Source organism: Lynx rufus, unplaced genomic scaffold (genome assembly GCF_022079265.1).
Source record: "Lynx rufus isolate CCGP_SWC_20201006 ecotype Redwood Valley unplaced genomic scaffold, mLynRuf1.p SCAF_5, whole genome shotgun sequence".
Lineage (NCBI taxonomy): Eukaryota > Metazoa > Chordata > Mammalia > Carnivora > Felidae > Lynx > Lynx rufus.
The window spans coordinates 49,540,038-49,559,515 of record NW_025814867.1 but is presented as its reverse complement, the minus strand read 5'-3'; positions in this window follow the sequence as shown (position 1 = coordinate 49,559,515).

Here is a 19,478-nt window from a genome sequence, read left to right as displayed (position 1 = left end):
GAGATGGGTTACTGATAAGGCCACAGCTTCACAACACAATCAGACAGTTGCTTAGATTTTCAGAATGTCTCCAGAGAAGCCATATGGAAAGACTGCATCTCAGAGCAATCCACTGAAGAGAAGGAAGGGTAGGAAAGAAATCTCCTGATGTCCTTTACATCTCCTTTTTTCCCGTGGTGAAGTCCACCTTATAAGGCATTAACTTCTTGTGTGTCCAGGTTGTGTTATGCAGCCATTGGTGCAGCCAGAACCTCTGGCTTGCAGTATAGAAGGCTCTCCATGTCAGTAGTGGATACGTGTGGGGATCCGTAGTGTACAATGGCAATAGCAGTGGCTGGGACTTAACCACTCTGAAAATATTTTGAATATTTGCAAATGGTTGATGCCTGGGTAGAATGGGGGTAGGCAGGGATGTGTGGATCTAGGGTGATACATCAACTGTGTCTCTTACATCACATCCCTTGCACCAATCAGATTTACTTTTTTCCTGTTATAATATAGTAGACCTTGTGTGAGGACAAGATGCTTTCTCTACTTCCTTAAGAAGAGAAGTGAGATGCAAGGCCAGGCCTAAACAGTAGTCATTTTCAATCCCTTAAACAAGATTCACACAGGGTTAGCAAGCCAAACTGTAGTCCTCACTGTTGCAATTGGTCCCAGGGTCGTAGCTAATACTTATCAGCTCCCTCCCTTGTCAACCATTACAGTTTCTCTCACCGTCAGTTAGCATTTCAGCTGTTCTAGGTTGCTTGTCTGATAGGTTGAACCCTTGGTGGTTTTCCTTTGATCAGACAATAGTTGTTGTGAGTGTTCATTTACAACTGTCACTGGGCACAGAATCATCAAGAGGTGATGCCCCAGTGAGTCCTGTAGTCCAGATGTACTTGTATTTGCCACCCTATTTTATAGCAACCGCCCTAGCTTCTTATAACAGTCAAGGTCAGTTAAATCAATCTATACAGTAATGCTTTTCTTATTTATCCATTAGCATGAAGAGCTCAGAGTAGTTCAATTTCCAGTTCAGTGAAACATTTAATACAGTTTCTAGGAAGCAACGTTCCTCTTGGAATCAGGGTCTCTAATCCAGCAGATATAAGGTTGTGGGAACAACAACAACAAAAACAAACAACAACAACAACAAAAAAAAAAAACAACAAAAACAAGTTCTGCAACTGGATAATTGAGAAAGATAGTGAGAGAGGCTGATCCCAGTTCTACCCCTTGGCTCCTGGAGCCCTTCTCTTGGATCTCTATATAGGATCTGAGCCTGACCCTATAGCCACTTTGTTCATTAGCCCATTGTGCAACCAGTGGATTGACCAAGAAGAAAAGCTCACTAACACCCAGAAAATGGGTCATCCTTATCTATCGACTTGATGAGAGTCTCCTTGCGGCTATGCTCTTCTTTTAGTCACTCCTAAGCAAGATTTTATTGTTGCAGTGATCCATTTCTATAGACCCCACTATGGCATACCAAACTGTTTTTGAACTGGATTCAAGATCTTTCTTTCTCCTCAGTTGGTTATAGGGAATTTCCTATGAGGCCACAGATGTGAGCTGAGGAAGTGGCACCAGTGCAACAGAGGTGATATGGTCTAGCCCAGTACGTCATATTTTTTTCATCTTCTGGACTACTTGCGTCTTTTCCTAAATCTATTTCCTTTATACAGTAGTTTATTTCTATGCCTCTCAACCTTTTTGGTGTGGCGGGGAGGAGTTTCTGTTAATACCAAGCTCAGGATGGACAGCTCCCAGTTGTACAGTTACTTGGTGTACCGAAGTCAGGCTCTTAGGCTTTACTTCAAAGGCTGTGTCCCTCCATGTTCCAGATCACTGGACCCCTAAAAATTTCACTGATATTGCAGGCCCTTAATCATTAAGGACTTAAAGCCTAGTCTCTGACATATGTGTTTATTAGGGCATTCAAATTACTTGACCCATTCACCTTATTTGGTCGAATGAGTAAAATGTCAGTCTATATAGAAGGCTAGCATGATGTGCTGCAGAATATCAAGATGACTGAGATAACTACAGAATAGACCACAACAGTATACAACATAGACCTAGAGCAAGACTATGAAGATTTACTATTGTCCTTGCAATGTAAAGGTGAGCTGCGTTTGATCCTCTCTATTGATAAGAATCAGGAATAAAGCATTCAAGGGGCATATGGGGGAATCAGTCAGTTGAGTGTCCAACTCCTGATTTCAGTTCAGGTCCTGATCTCATGGTTCATGAGACTGAGCCCCACATCGGGCTCTGTGCTGTCAGGACGGAGATTGGAATGCTCTCTCTCCATGTCTCTCTCTGCCCCTCCCCGTCTTCTTCTGTCTTTCAAAATAAATAAGCATTTTTTTTTTAAAAAAAAGGAATAAAGCATTCAAAATAATAGCTACAAATGAAGTGCCAGAGGTGAGTTGATTTTCTCCAATAAAATTTCTATCTAGCACAGACACTATAATTGGGGATACCACTTTAAGTTTATAGTAATCCACTGGTGTCCATCATGATCCATATGATTTTTTTTGCAGAGGCTAGATAGGTGAAATGACTAGATATTTTATGAGAATCACCATCCCTGATTCACTTTGTTGGTAATTAATTCTGCAGTCCTGGGAGATGATATTGCTTCTGATTTACTATCTTGGCTGGATGGGAAGATGGATTGCAACTTTTTATCATAATGTCCCTTAAGTCACAGTTCAGGAAACTAAGGACCAAATTCTAAGTATATCTAGTCCTATTAGGCAGTCAGAGACTAGAGAAATGCAACAGTGCATCCCTGGACCTATTGGATTCACAGTGAGATGGATTTGAGCCCAAACACTATTTACACTCTGGAATCTATTAGGTGGCATTGTTATTGGAAGATGATGGTGGTAGGGTGGGTTCCCTAATATCAGTGTCAGCTGTGACTTCATTCTAACTATCCTCAAGAAATCTGGGCATTCCTTTTTCTTCAGTGCACAGTTACTCTGTCAAATTTGAGGAAAGGCTAGGGAAATATTTGCCATGACCAGCTTTCCCTTAAATGGGCTCTCGATAGGTGAACTGACTTAGGTCTAGTAACTGGAAATCGCAACTGTCCATCACAGTGTCTGACATCAGCCTTTTATGCTCCTCAGTTTTCAATTCCTTCTGGTTATATAAATGAAGCAAAACCCTAGTGCAATGGTTTTCAAACTTTAGCAAGCATCCTAATCACCTAAAGGGCTAGTTAAAATATAGATTGTTGGGCCACATCACCAGAATTTCTGCACTGGTAGATCTGGAGTAGGGCTTGAGAATTTTTATTTCAAACATGTTTCTGGGTGATGCTAAGCTGCTTTATCTGTAGTTCTACACTACACTACATGAAGTGGTGTCCTACATTTCAACAGCCATTGCTTTAGGTGGTTGTCTATGTTTCCTTTGGAAAACCATCATCAATTAGCTGTAATACTAGTTTACTTTGCCACATCACTTTGACTGCCATTTTGGCTATACTGCTTACTATGGTAATTATATCCATCTGGCTTCTGCCTTTCCAGAATCTCTGTATCTCTGTTGATACTAAGAAGCACAGTGCTATGCCAGGATCTTACATTGTCAACTCTGGCCCAAAGAAGGCAGCCAACAGTGGGTTTCTCAGTGATTTTGGCACCCCCGTCATCGGTGCATTTCTTAGTGAAGGGTGTGTCCCCTGGGCCCTCCTGGAGAATGTACTCAAGTAGTGGGTTTGCATGTCTTTATTCTAAAATTCTCATTTTTTCCTGAGACTTCTGAGCCCTCCCTCATTATTCTGCCAAGTAAGTTCCAGCAATTCCACCTCAACTTAGCCATTGTGAATCCAGGCTTTAAGGTGTCATCCCAGCTAACTATTAGGTCTGGTAGACATTACATTTTATTAGGACATAATTAAGGTTTGCTAGGCATTAAGTTCCAAGTTATGGGCAAGTTGTCCATTTCAACATACTCTCTCCTGTTCAGTCTTATATTCACTCTCCTGGTCTAACACCCTCAAGATCTACCCCCATGAATGCTTCTCTGGTCTTGCTGGATGTATTCATGATCTGCTCTTACCACCTGCCTTAGAGCCATTGATGGCTTTCAAAGAATGCCTTAAAATGACTATTAACTGCCCTGAACCTGTCAAGGATTTTAATGCCTTGTAAGTAGTCAACCACCACAAAAATTCTGTAATTATCCCACCCCCATATAATCAATTGCAGTGGCAACTTGATATCCCAAGACTCACTATAAACCTCCACCTTATCCCAGTCAACCACAAGTGAGAACATTAGTAATTCTGATGCCATAGCATATCATCCATTCTTCCTACCCCACTTTTATTTCAGTTATCTTAGGCTGGGTTTCTCAAAGACAGTCTGAGAGGATAGCTTTTGTGCTAATGATTTACTGAGATACAGTCACAGGAAGGCAAGAGTCAGGGGGAAAAGGGAAGGAGAGACAAAGAAGGAAGGAGAGAAACCACAAGGAGGAGTATTGCCAAGCTGACCATGGCTTCAGAACAAATAGCTGGTTGCCTAGCCTTGTGGGACATTTGCCAAGAGGCCAAATAAAATGACCATGTTTCAGAACAGTCCATCAAGGGAAGGAATGAGAGAAAAATATTTGCTGACTCCTTCCTATCTTTTGCCTTTCACTGCTAAAATCTTCCTGCTTAGGGTGTTAACTTTCCCACCTTTCCAGCTGTGTTACTCAGCCTTTCCCAGCTACCCTGGGGAAGACAGGTGCCATCTGGCAACTGTTCAGAGGTGATGATCTCTCCTTGTTGGTAACAGCTGCATGAGAACTCCCCAGTCAGTGGTGGTGGAAGTGACCACAGCAGTTGGGATGTAAAACTGGATCAGGTGTGATCCACTGCTGGACTTTTGTGGCTGGGATGCAAGGGAGGTGGCTGTGGCAGTGGTGGTGTTGGCAGGGCCAAGGATGGATGGTGCATAAATTGGGTCCAGCTCAGCCAGTTAGTGTATTTGTTGGGCCATTTAAACACATATCAAAGACCTATTGAGAAGCAGCTTCAATAATGCGACCCAGTTTTACTATATATATATATATATATATATATATATATATATATATATATTCCACATCCTTGCCAATATATATATATATATACATATATATATTTTGTAAAGCATACATATAAATAGATAATATAATGTACAAAATGCAGTGAGAAATACAAACATGGGGTAAGCAGGGAGCACATAAAGGGGCAGTTAGCTCAATTTCTGGGCCTGGCCAAGGATAATTTCTTGGAGGCAGGACCACCTTCATTGGCATGCAACCAGTAGTTTAGGGCCCCATGCTCAGAAGTGCCCATGCTAGGGGTTTAATGCTTTGTGGCCCCCTTTTGTAACTCTTAATAGTTTTATTTTTTAAAGTGTATTTATTTAGAGAGTGAGAGAGAAAGAATCCCAAACAATCTCTGTGCTGTGAGCACAGAACCCGAGGTGAGGTTCAATCTTACAAACCTAAGCTGGACCTAAGCTGGAATCAATCTTGACCTAAGCTGGAATCAAGAGCTGGACGCTTAACTGAGCCACCCAGTTGTCCCTGAAATCCTTAGTAGTTTTTTTAAAAAAATTTATTTAATTTATTATTTTAAATTCACATCCAAGTTAGTTAGCATATAGTGCAACAATGATTTCAGGAGTAGATTCCTTAATGCCCCTTACCCATTTAGCCCATCCCCCCCTCCCACAACCCCTCCAGTAACCCCTGCTTGTTCTCCATATTTAAGAGTCTCTTATGTTTTGTCCCCCTCCCTGTTTTATATTATTGTTGCTTCCTTATGACCCTTATGGTCATCTGTTCTGTGTCTTAAAGTCCTCATATGAGTGAAGTCATATGATATTTGTCTTTCTCTGACTAATTTTGCTTAGCATAATATCTTCTAGTTCCATCCACGTAGTTGCAAATGGCAAGATTTCATTCTTTTTGTTTGCCGAGTAATACTCCATAGTGTGTGTGTGTGTGTGTGTGTACACACACACACACACACACACACACACATATATATATACACATCTTCTTTATCCATTCATCCATCGATGGACATTTGGGCTCTTTCCATACTTTGGCTATCATTGATAGTGCTGCTATAAACATTGGGGTGCATGTGCCCCTTCGAAACAGCACTCCTGTATCCCTTGGATAAATACCTAGTAGTGCAATTGCTGGGTCATAGGGTAGTTCTATTTTTAATTTTTGAGGAACCTCCATACTATTTTCCAGAGTGGCTGCACCACTCTGCATTCCCACCAGCAGTGCAAAAGAGATCCTCTTTTTCCGCATCCTTGCCAACATCTGTTGTTGCCTGAGTTGTTAATGTTAGCCATTCTGACAGGTGTGAGGTGGTATCTCATTGTGGTTTTGATTTGTATTTCCCTGATGATGAGTGATGTTGAGCATTTTTTTCATGTGTCGGCTGGCCATCTGGATGTCTTCTCTGGAGAAGTGTCTATTCATGTCTTTTGCCCATTTCTTCACTGGATTATTTGTTTTTTGGGTATTGAGTTTGAGAAGTTCTTTACAGATTTTGGATACTAACCCTTTATCTGATATGTCATTTGCAAGTATCTTCTCCCATTCTTTTGGTTGCCGTTTAGTTTTGCTGATTGTCTCCTTTGCTGTGCAGAAGCTTTTTATTTTGATGAGGTCCCAGTAGTTCATTTTTGTTTTTGTTTCCCTTGCCTCCGGAGATATGTTGAGTAAGAAGTTGCTGAGGCCAAGGTCAAAGAGGTTTTTGCCTGCTTTCTCCTTGAGGATTTTGATGGCTTCCTGTCTTACATTTTGGTCTTGAAATTCTTAATAGTTTTAAAGTGAAGTCCAATGGGACAATGAAGCATGTGCAGGGGACTTAGAGCCTCAGCTCAGCAATCCTACCTTCCATTGCTTCCCTGTCTCCTTCGGAGGGGTTCTCAGCAGCCCATTCTCACGCCATGAAGCAGCAGTGAACTGGGCAGGGAAGGTCCACATACTGCCATCACCCTTCACTACCAGCAGACACAAGGGCGTAGGGGTAAGGGGGGTCAAGGTCAGACTTTGGTCCTGCATTGTCTTGGGGTGGAGCAAAGTGGCAGTTGTCCCCACTCTGCTCTCACAGTGCCACAGGCATGTTTGGCAGGGAACTTGGTGGAGCCTCTCTCCCACCCCCAATTGAGGTACCAAGTGTGTCTCTGTGAAGAGGCTACAATCCCTTTGGTTGGGGCGGCCAGCTGTGTGGTGGTAGGTTGACTTCATCCATGTTCTCATTTTGCAGAGATGAGATGCCCAGAAAATTATTGATCAGTCCTGCCTGGAGGTCATCATGTTGGAACTGACTCTTGAAGGATAATTAGGAATTTTCATGGTGAAAAGGAGAGGATAAGGAGCTGAAAGGATCTCCTAGGGAGAAGGAAAACGCGAACAGATTGAAGCATAAAATTACACCATATGTACAGAAAGTGCTTTTGTATGTGTGTCTTGGACAACTTGGTGGATTCCATTTCCTGAGATGAGGAAGAGAAGGTATGGGTAGGTCAGGGAAGAGTTCCCTCTTGGTCATGATAATTTGATATTTCAAGTAGACATTCATTTGGAGATAGCAAGTTGACATAGTCTATAGTGTCAGAAAGAGGACAGGGTTGGATATAGGTTTGGGAATCTCTGGAATAAGTGGCTTCATGCTGTAGGATCAGGTGGGGGTGCCCAGGAGGAGGATGTAGATAGAGAAGGGGAACCAAGATACCCTCATTTAAAAAGAAGTTTGTTTTATGGGGCACCTGGGTGGCTCAGTCAGTTAAGCATCCGACTTCGGCTCATGGTCATGATCTCATGGTTCATGGGTTCAAGCCCCGCGTGGGGCTCTGTGCTGACAGCTCAGAGCCTGGACCCTTCTTTGGATTTTGTGTGTCCTTCTCTCTCTGCTCCTCCCCCTCATGCTTTGTCTCTCTCTCTCTCTCTCTCTCTCTCTCTCTCTCTCTCTCTCAGAAATAAACATTAAAAAAATTAAAAAGTTTGTTTTAATGTTTATTATTTTTGAGAGAGAGAGGCAGAGCACGAGTAGGGGAGGGGCAGAGAGAGAGACACAGAATCTGAAACAGGCTCCAGGCTCTGAGCTGTCAGCACAGAACCCATTGCAGGACTCAAACCCATGAACAATGAGAGCATGGCCTGAGCCGAAGTCAGACGCTTAACCAACTGAGCCACCCAGGTGTCCCAGGATACCCTCATTTTAGATGACGAGCAGAAGAGGAGGATCCAGAAAAGGAGATGAGAAGAGAAGGAAGAAACGACTCAAGTATCATGGAAGAAAAAGTAAAAGTGTTTTAAGAAGGGGGTCTACACATAGTTTGAGAAGTTACAAATAAATATGGCGAGTTCATGATATTTCATATAAAAATGTAGATTTTTCAGCCTCTCTTGAATAATCAACAGGTCTGACAACAGTTGGGCCCACATTCTGCATGGTAAAAACCACTTGTGGGCACACAGAGCCTGTGCCCATCAGTTGGCATGTACTCTCTAGCTTCCATTCTCCCTTCCTCCCTCTCCTTTCTCTGATTATTAGGGCTTGTCAGTCCTCATTTATCATCACACTTACATTGTTGAAAGTCTCGTAGGACAGAACTATTTCTCTGTGCATAAGTCTATCCATCAAAGCCAGGAAAACAAAAGATAGCCCAAAAGAGCTGTGTTTAAAAGCAAAATTGGAGAGAGCGTATTTCTTTGTGGATGTAATGAATAATCTATGTGTTTGGTAAGGAAACAAAACCTCTTCAAAAGAAGCAGTTCTGCCTGTTTCACTTGATTATAATCCATTACCTCCCTGGCTTCTGTAGGCTTTTAAGTTGACCCTCCTCTAAATTCATTTTCAAATTCTGCTCCCAGAACAAATATTAGTCAAATGTTTTCATTATGTTATTTTTCCTATTCAATTAACCTTAGTGAGTCCTGATTCACATTTTCTTTTTTTTCTTTCTGTCTTTTTTTTTTTTAACTTTTATTCATTTTTGAGAGACAGAGACAGAGCATGGGCAGGGGAGAGGCAGAGAGGGAGACACAGAATCTGAAGCAAGCTCCAGGCTCCACACTATCAGCACAGAGCCTGATGTGGGGCTCGAACTCATGAACCATGAGCTCATGACCCAAGCTGAAGTTGGACGCTCAACTGACTGAGACACCCAGGTGCCCCAGTGTCCATATTTTCTGAACACAGAATATATGAAGTGATTGAGGATGTTTTTCAAATCTAAATTCACACTTAGGAGAATTTGTCCATTGTCCACCACTGATTTTCTTCCCAGATGCCAATTTGCAGCCCAGTGGTGCCTGTGACAAGGCCTGATGTCACCAGTTCAAATCAAATTCTACCCAAAAGTCCATTTTCTAATCATTCCACATTCTAGAGACCATCCTGGGGAAAAGACAGTGTCTGTATGGCAGTACCTCACTCTGGTCCCTTGAGAGCCCCTGCCACCAGGGGAGCTACAACCAGCCTCACTGACAAGGTGTGGGCTGAACCTCCTCACCACCTATTCCCCTCCTTCTGCTCCTTACCTTGCCACCTTGCCCTAGTCCATCCTTTCCTGGTGACAGGAAGGTCCTATTCCTGGGGACTGATCATATTAAGGCCTAACTGTATTGTAAATTAGAAACTGCATCTCCCAGGAGTAGGGGAAACCAGTCTCTTTAGTCAAGGCTGTTCTTGCAAATTCAAAGCAGTGCAATCCCGTGGTTAAAAGCTTTACCTCTGGGCCAAACTGCTTACAGTCAAATTCCATTTTTGCCATTTACTTTTTTTTGTTTATTTATTTTTGAGAGAGAGAGACAGAGAGAAAGTGCACACATGAGAGCACAGGAGGGGCAGAGAATCCAAAGTGGGTTCTGAGCTGACAGCAGAGAGCCTGATGAGAAGGTCAAACTCACAGACCCTGAGATTATGACCTGAGCTCAAGTTGGACTCTTAACCGACTGAGTCACCTGGGCACCCCACCATTTACTTTTTACCATCATCTATAAAATGGGAATAACAGTACATCCATCATCTATGTTGTAAGGATGATATGAATCAACATATAAAGTTGTTGGCTAATAGTGGTTGGCAGATACTAAATGCTCAAATTTTTGCTGCTATACTATATCATTATCTTATGGCATAATATTACATATGCTTTTCAGTTTGTTGTATAACCACTGGGCTGATCAGTTTCTCTTTGGAGTACAATTCCAATGTTTTCACAGGAGTTTCTAACTTATGGACAATTCCCTATACCCATCCTTTCCTACTTACAGTGATGTAGAGAAATTTCTAATTTATAGACACATGCATACTTATTAGAAAAAAGAGAATATCTATGTTCACCTATAGAGATTACATACTTATAATTACCAGAAATGAATAGAAGAAGGATATCACTCATATGTCAACGTCCTTCACTTGCTTCCCATCACATTTATCTTAATACTGCCAAATCATTCTTCAATCAGTTCTTTTTTCTGAATCATTTGACATTTGTACATTGAAAAAGTGGTCATTTTGCATTGTTCTTTGTGCTGTTTTGTGATTTTTTTACATCTGGTTTCTTATTTCCATTTTGCTTTTCATGGTGAGATCACAGCTTGCTTTCAACACAGTATGATTTCAGAGGACCTAAACAATATCTGAGATATGTTTCACATTTATTCCCTCAGTGTATCTTCTATCTCCAGTTGCTATTTCAGTGCATGTTTGTGTAATTTACTTTAATGTTTTGAACTTCCTTTTTTATTTTTGAACTTTTCAGTCTGAGATCGTTTAAGACTTACAAAAACAGTTGCAAAAATAACACAAAGAATTCTTATATACCCTCCGCTCAGCTTGCCCAATGTTAACATCTTATATAACTGTGACACAATGATCAGAAATAGGAAGTGAATATTCATATAGTACTATTAACTAATCTAAAGTTTATTCAAATGTTATCAATGACCCCATTGATGATCTTTTTCTACATCAGATTCCAATCCGGGATCCTACGTTGCATTTAGTCTTCTTGGTCTCCCTGAGTCTGTGAAGTTTCTTTAGCCTTTGTCTGTCTTCCACTCGGTATGGGGAGATCTTTCCACTGTCAAAGGAGACTCATTAGGATTTAGGAGCAAAGTGTCCCCAGCTCCATCTGGGGTCTTCCCACATAGCCCCATGCTAGCTGACAGGATCCCATCCTTTCCCAACCAGTGTTCTTACTTTAACAGTAGATACTCTGTAAGTCTGGGAATTCAACTTGTGCTCTAATTCAGTTAATCACGGGATGAGATTCTGCTTTTGATTTTCAGCAATTTCAGTCCTGCAGCTATAGGAAATAAGCACCCTTCAGGGCACATTTGGAAGCTTTTGGGTCATTTATGTGGTTCCTGAACTGGGAATTTGAATCCACCAGCTCACCCTTTTTCCCTCACTGCTTTGTTTAACAACTTTAGGAGCAAACAGCCAAACTCATTATATTTGTTAGATTTCCAAAAATGTTTGAAAGTATCATATACACCTATCATTCAGCTACTTCTTATAAGTGGTTGATTAGGATTATCCAATGTGAATATATTATATCTCTATTACCAGATCATGCCATGGACTATCAGTGTTCTCTTTACTACCCGATATGGAGTCATTACTATTTTTAAATCTAATCAGATTAGGGAATCAATTCCACACAGTCCAGAATAAAATCAGAAAACTCATCCTTACAGAGGAAATTCTGTTCCTCTAAAACCATTCTCAGTAGCAAGATATCTGTGTTAGTCAGGTTCTCCAGAGAAACAGAACCAATAGTGTGTGTGTGTATGTGTGTAAAATTGGCTCATGCAATTATGGAGGCTAAGGACTCCAAGACCCAGGAGAGCCAATGGTATAGTTCCAGTCTAAGTCTGAGCCCAAAGGCGGCAGAAGGCTGATGTCCCAGCATGAAGACAGTATGGCAGAGAGAATTCTTCTTTCTCATTCAGGCAGTTTATTCAACTCAGGCCTTCTACAGATTGGATGAGGCCCAATCACATTGAGGAGGGTAATTTGGTTTACTCAGTTTACCAATTCAAGTGTTAATTTCATACAGAAACACCCTCCCAAATACACCCTAAATAATGTTTAGCCAAATAACTGGGCACCACATGGCCCACTCAAGTTGACTTATAAAATCAACTATTACACCTTCTCAGCACATCAAATCAGGAGGAACATAATGCCATTTTGTCTCATTACTGGTGATGTTAACTTGGATCACTTGGATAAGGCAGAGTGGTCTAAGTTTTTCCATTACAACCTTACTATTTCCCTCTTTATATCTGATAAGTATCTTGTGGGGAGATATTTGAGACTATGTAAATATTCTGTTTTTCATCATACTTTTCACCTGCTATTTTTAGCATCTATTATCTTTGACTGAGATAATTATTACTATAATGTCACCAACTGATTGTATTTCCATTATTCCTTCTACATTTATTACTTGGAATTCTCTCTTATTTATTTATTTATTCATTCATTCATTCATTCAATTATTTATATCAGTATGGACTCACAAATAGATGTATTTTATTTATATTATGGGTTATAATCCATTACTCTCATTATTTAGTTTGTTTCTCAACTTGTCCTAGATTTGGGTATTCGGAGCCTCTCTTTAAATCATATTTAAATAGCTTTGCTCTATGAATTTTCATGTTCAGGTATGTAAGATTAGCATAAATAAAATTTCTCTATGATTATAGCATTATGGATTTCTTGGCATGGAAATCTCTTAAGAACTTTTTACTCTTAAATACATTTAATTTAAGATTCTACACCAGATGATGGGAACTTAATAGCCACCCCAGATAAAAACACAACAACAACAGCAACCACCATGACCATCAATTTATTTTGCTCTTCTGAATTAATAGCTGTTTGTGGGAATTATGTTAAAATATTAGAAAGACATTCTCATCAGCTAGAGATACCATTTCAAGTAAAATGTGAAGAAACATGAAAACACTGGTATTTTAAAGTGACTTCCATGGATTTTATTTTATGCATAATAAATATATAGCATTTAGTGCTCTTATACTATTTACAACTCATTCATTTTTATCACAAAATCTTTATAGCTGAAAGAGGCCTAATATATCATCTATATTCATTGATTTCTTTGACTGCAGGTCGGAGAAAGCAATTGTAGCTATCTCATCCTAAAATGAATTTATTGAAAGGATATGGAGTAACTCTTAGACTGGGGAAAAAAAAAAACTAAGAAATCTGGCTCAAAAAAGACAGGTGTTAGAGGGACTGCAGAAATCTATAAAGAAGGAACTAATGGGTAGACCCTTGGAAAAGCTTCTGCCTCCCTGAAGATAATCTTTATGTGATTGCATTTGAGATCCAAATATCAAAGACAGAGCAGGTAATGCACCTTGATTGACAGTCTCAAAAAGATTGGGTTCACTTGGGAGGAGATAGTGTCTTGTTTGGGTTCCCCTGGAGTCTGACTCTGAGACATGGATCCAAGAACAAGTGGTTTATTTGGGAGCTGATCCCAGGGAGGTTTATTTGGGACTGGAGAAGAGAGACAGGGAAGGGAAAGAAGCCAATAAAAGATGTGTTACCAAAGCAGTTCCCACTCTGGAAAACTGGACTTTGATCGTATAAGGATACAGTGTAGAACACACATCAGAATTATCTCAACTGAAAGATGAGGAAGGTAGGATATTTTCCAACTGTATTCCTTTAAAACATTTGTTGAGGGCTTCTGGAACATTAACTTTTGGGTACTACTGGCTTATCTTGTGTATGAATTGAACGTGCTATTAAACTAGAAAAAAGTTTTCTGGCAAAGAGACCTAGGAGTTTGCAGTGAGAAGCTTTCTGTGAGTAGAAGTGAGTGCTGAGAAGACAAGGTTCAGGAAAGACATGTTTGCTACAGTGGTTCCCTTAAGCAAAATTGTTACTAGAAGATGGAGGTTGGAGGCTAGGCAGGCAAAAATGGTAGATGCTCATTTCACCATGAATGCAACCCTCTCATTTTACAAAAATAGTTGTTTGCAAATTGCTGTACATGTTGTATCAATTAGGATGCTTTCAGCTATACTAGCAGCATATCAGGCACCATAGGCTATATTATGTGATGGTAACAACACAACCTCCACCTATGGCTTAACACAACATAAGTTTATTTCTCACTCATGCTCAAGCGGTTGAGAGTCCAGGCAGTGCTCCACAGAAACTGTTTTTAGGCATTGGCTCATCATTCCAGGCTGCTTGGATCTTAGGTGCCTCCCTCAGTGTATGTGCTCCCTGATTACCACTGCAGGGAAGAGCAGCTTCCAGTCACAGTTCATTTCAAGTCACAGGGCCATGCTTTGGTGGCAGAGAAGTGCTGTGTCCTGTGTGTCCAGAAGTAGAAAAGAACAGGATATTGGCAACCAGAGGTAGTAAGTTCTCTCAAGGGCTTAGTTTTTCCCCAGTAGAAAATTTGGAGGTACATAGTCCCAGGGTTGTTTTAGTAACTCAGCAGTTATTGAAGACTTAAGTGCTTCCTGTCTTTCCAATCTGGCATCCTGATTTGTCAGGGACATTTTTTTTGTCACAAGATGACTACTGCAGCTCCAAATATCATATCCTCATGCCAATATCCAGAAGCAGGAAGAGAGGGGTAGGTTCTCCTGCCTCTTTTTATCAGGAGGAGTAAGTCCTCTCTTTCTCTCTCAGTTCCCACCCTGATTTCTTAATCAAAGAATAAAATTGTTCTTCACATCAAACTTCCCATTATTCCTCACTAGTCAGAATAATTCCCATTATTCCTCCCCCTGGCTGCAAGGGAGGATGGCAAATAAGCGTCTGGCATTTTCAGCCTCTCTCATGAGAGGCAGGCTCTGCCAGATTAGAAAAAGAAGTAGGGAAATTGTTGTTGAGTTCAAAGTCAACATGCATGACAATAGTGTTCTCAATGTCCAAGGATAGAAGCATCAAATATTTGCCCCAGATCACTATGCCGTTGAAACACAACCTCCTGAATTCCCCTCTTGGGGGCTCTGAATCACAGTCGCTGATGGCATAGTTGCATTCAATCACAACTTCCTATTCTGGAGAAAATTGAGCATTTCCTGAGATCTAATATCAAGCAACCTCCTGGGAACAGGTCTGTTTGGCTGATAAGATGAAAAATGATGGTTCTTGCTTGATAACTCAGAGTAATTTAAAATAAGTTTCCATTATACAGAGTTTTTCAGATCTCCCAATCAAAACTGTAGACTACAAATGAGTAGGAAACTAGGGCTTGATTGTGAAAAATTTTCCCTCCTGAAAAACAAACTACAACTTGGCTTATTTTTCAAAGAATCAACTGCTCAGACTCTAGGCAGAAAAACGAAACCACTAAATCACTTGTTACTGTGTATTTCAGAATCATGCACATTATCTGGGACTTTAATAACAGTTAAACAACAGAAGAGATGGTAGCGGAGGCTCCTGTTTCAAATGACAACTGTCTAACAGCTTCCAATTAAATTGCTTATGACAACAGACTAAAAAAAAAAAAAAAAAGGATTGCATTACCATCAAAAGCTGAAACTTAAAAACAGTTCTAATAAACTGCAAAGAAATGTACTAAGTTTAAAGCAAATGGAGCTGGGCTGAGGGAAAAAATTCAGTATTTTATTCTGGAAACAAAAACAGCATAAAAAACAGTAGGAATACACTTTATGTCTCTTCTGTCTGCCTCAGGGAGCCAGAGTCTATACCAACCAAAAAAAGACACTTGCTTCTCTAAGAAGACTAGAAGAATGTTCTCCCAAACCTGCCCCCAGATTATTTTAGAGATCTCAATCTCACTTCACTCTTTACCCCCTGAGAAATACAGCACAGGAAGTGTGAAGTCTATGGTTTCTAGAATGCAGTGCACCATCACCATTTCACAAATCAAGCACTGTGAGAAGGGGGTTGGGTTGAAAGAACTATGGCATCAGTGCATTCTTGGGACTGTACTCAATTGTGAGTGACTCACATAATTGTGAGTGAACCCCAGGTTCCCCTCATCTGGTGTCACAAACTGGATGGGGTCAAAGACTATCAACACTTTGTGAGGTCAAAAGGGCTTTTGGGGAAAACCTCAACTTGTTGGAAGCTCCCCTTTTCTAGCGTCAGCACCTTGTGATGACTAACCCCATCTCCAGAATGCTATAAGCACTCATTGTGAACATTCCTTGTTTTATGTGTACAGTACGTAATAACTAACATTTTCTGAATACCTACTATGTGCTATGTGCTGTTTTAAACACTTTACATGGGTCAGCAAGTAATCTTTGCAATAACCCCATGAAATAGGTGATATCATTATTTATTCTCATTTTACAGAGAAATTAAAGCATAGGGAAGTTAAAACTCTTTCTTTTTAAAGTTTTTTTTTTGTAAATGTTTTATTTAGTTTTGAGAGACTGCAAGCAGAGAAGGGGCAGAGAGAGGAAGAAAGAAGATCTAAAGTGGGCTCTGCTCTGACCGCAGTGAACCTGACATAGAACTTAAAGTCACCAACTGTGAGATCATGACCTGAGCCCAAGTCAGACACTCAACCTACTGAGCTGCCCAGGTGCCCCAGGAAGTTAAAAATCTTGCTCAAATTTTTAGTCAGTAAATAGCTGAACTGGGATTTGAACCTAGAAGATCTAGCTCCCAGTTCCATACTCTTAATTACATTTCTATACTGTCTTTGAAATATAAATAGTGAAATAGAAGTTGTTTGTATTGATGTGTGTATTTACATAGGTATAAACTTATATATGCTTACACATGTTTGTCAACTGACCAAGATGATGACAAAGTCATTAGCTAATAAATTGGTGCTGATATGGTGCACGGCAGGGGAGGGCATATATTACTCTAACTAAAATTTGTATTTCAAGCCAGAGGCAAGGAGACCCAAGTGGAAAGAAAAATGGAGACTCACACTGGGTAAAATACTACTACTGTAGACCAGGCTCCTGGTCATGCCCATGATATATCAGACTACAGTCAGTTAATGGCATGGCAATCTTAAGCAAGCTAAATAAAAAAGAAATAGGTTCCATGGACTGCTTCTTACTCGGAATTCTATAAGGGGCATCCCTACATGTCATCTGCAAAGAAGTGTAGGAAAACCGTTCTGTCCTGTCCTATTAGCTGCGTGTTCTCTATCTCTTGGTGCCGAACAAGACCCAAGGTGATAGGTGATAGAACTTCTCCCACCCTTCATTTTCCCCTTTCTGTTTGTTGTGGGTAAATAAGTAGAATGGGGTGGAAGAGAGACAAATAAACATCCTTTCAATTATGCCTGCCTTTATGTTTGTTGTTAGGTTCACGTTATGTTGAAGGTAACGATGACAGAAAAATACAAGCTCAAATGTATTTTAAAAGTCTGGAAGGCTAGAAATTGGTTATATAAAACTTCTAAATTTATTTTTTAAATGAGGCAAAAATGCAACAAATTACAAAACAAAATGAAATCACAGCATGAAAAATAATCACGGAAGAGTAAGATTGCGGAGATAAATCTTGAGTAGTTCGATACTCATAATTGTGAGTGACTCTCAGGCTGTACTAAAGTCTATGAGTGATGTGTACATGAGCTATCTAAAATGAAATGACTTAGAAAGACTGAAAAATAAAGGAATAAAAAGTGTATTCCAGGCAAACAGTTGTTAAGGGCATGTTCTCTCATCATCATCTGGCCTGGCAAAAAACTCCAAGGACAGCCTGGGGTCATCAGCTTGGATGGAAAAACAATTTCACCCTTATTTTCACTAATCTCTAACAGAAATTCGATATTTCTTTCAATCACTGTAAGCATCAAACCATAGTAACTAAAAGTAATTCTGGGAGCGCCTGGGTGGCTCGTTGGTTAAGTGTCCAACTCTTGATATCAGCTCAGGTCATGATCTCACAGTTTGTGAGTTCCAGCCCCCGAGTCCTGCCCCACACTGACAGTGTGGAGCCAGCTTGGGATTCTCTCTCTCTCCCTTTCTCTCTGCCCCTCCCCCACTTGTGCTTGCTTTCTCTCAAAATAAATAAATAAACTTAAAAAAAAACAAAGGTAATTCTGAATTTCTTCAATACCACCAGTCCTTTCTCCTATGCTAAGAATCCTCAGGAGTGTAGTAGACAAATAAACAAACAAATGAACAAATAAACAAAATACCTTTCTCGTAGCAACAACAATAAAATAGAAAATAAAAGGGGAAAAGTGATTCAATTCCAAATAGCTGCTAAGAATATTAAATGTTTATCCAACCAGTTCTATATAAGAAAGCTAAAATATTTTATTGAAGGACATGCATGACTTGATTAGCTGTTGAAGGGAAGACTTGATTTTGTGGAACTGTCAGTCTCCCTTCCTAATATATAAATCAAAAATATAATGTAATCTCAATCAGATAACAATGGATTAAAAAAACAGAAACAGTAAAAATTGCAGAATGATCTTAAGGCGGGATCTATGTATAGGAGGTTTTTTTTTAAAATAAAGAAGAGTGATGAAGAGGTTTAAATCTAGGTTGAAAGTATGAATTATTTAATAAATTCTTGGCCAATTGACTAACTTTTTGGGGGCGGAGGGGTGGAGAGCAGAGGAGCAGGTAGCTTCCTAGTTCACATTTAAATCTAAATAAATTCCAGATGAATTAAAGATATAAGTATAAAAAATAAACCCATAACAGCTGCAGAAAATTTTGATGAATATTTATATAGATTTAAGGTACAGAAGTCCCTGCTCAGACAGACACCACAGGTAGAAATAGCCAGGTACAATAAATAGGTTTGATGTCATGAAAATTTAAAACTTTAGGACGTTAAAAACACTTTAAAAATATAAAGACAAATGATAAACTGTGAGAAAAAAGATTTTTTATAAAATTTATGAAAGACAAAGGGTTAATAATATTAATACATAAAGAGCTCTTACATGCCACTGAAAACAAGGTAAATGAATACCCCAAGAGACAACACATGTAAAGGAAACAGTCATTAAATTGGTAACAACAAATAAATTTTACAACTTATAACCAAAGACATTCAAAACGAAATAATGAACTACTTTTCTAAATGATCATGTTGTCAGAATAGATCTGTATTTTGAAGATCATAACTAATAGAGGGGAAAGAAGATTTTAATTATTTTACTGGTAGATTTATAAATTAGCTTTTGTGGAGAGCAATTTTTAAAATTTGTCCAAAGGTATTAATTATAAGAAAGAAAAACTTAGCTAAGGGAAGAAAAAGTCATTTATAAAATGGTTTACATTGTAGGTATATTTTCATAGATGAATTTTATATGAAAATTACATACAATTAAACATAAAATGTTTTACAATTAATACAAATTACTCTCTAATGAGAAAACAATTTCATAAGTAGTAGTTCTTCCAGTAATTATAAACCACTGTACTTAATGTTGTCTTTTCCCCATAAAAACTTAACTACCACTGAAATTCCTTTAGAGTATTATTGATTTAAA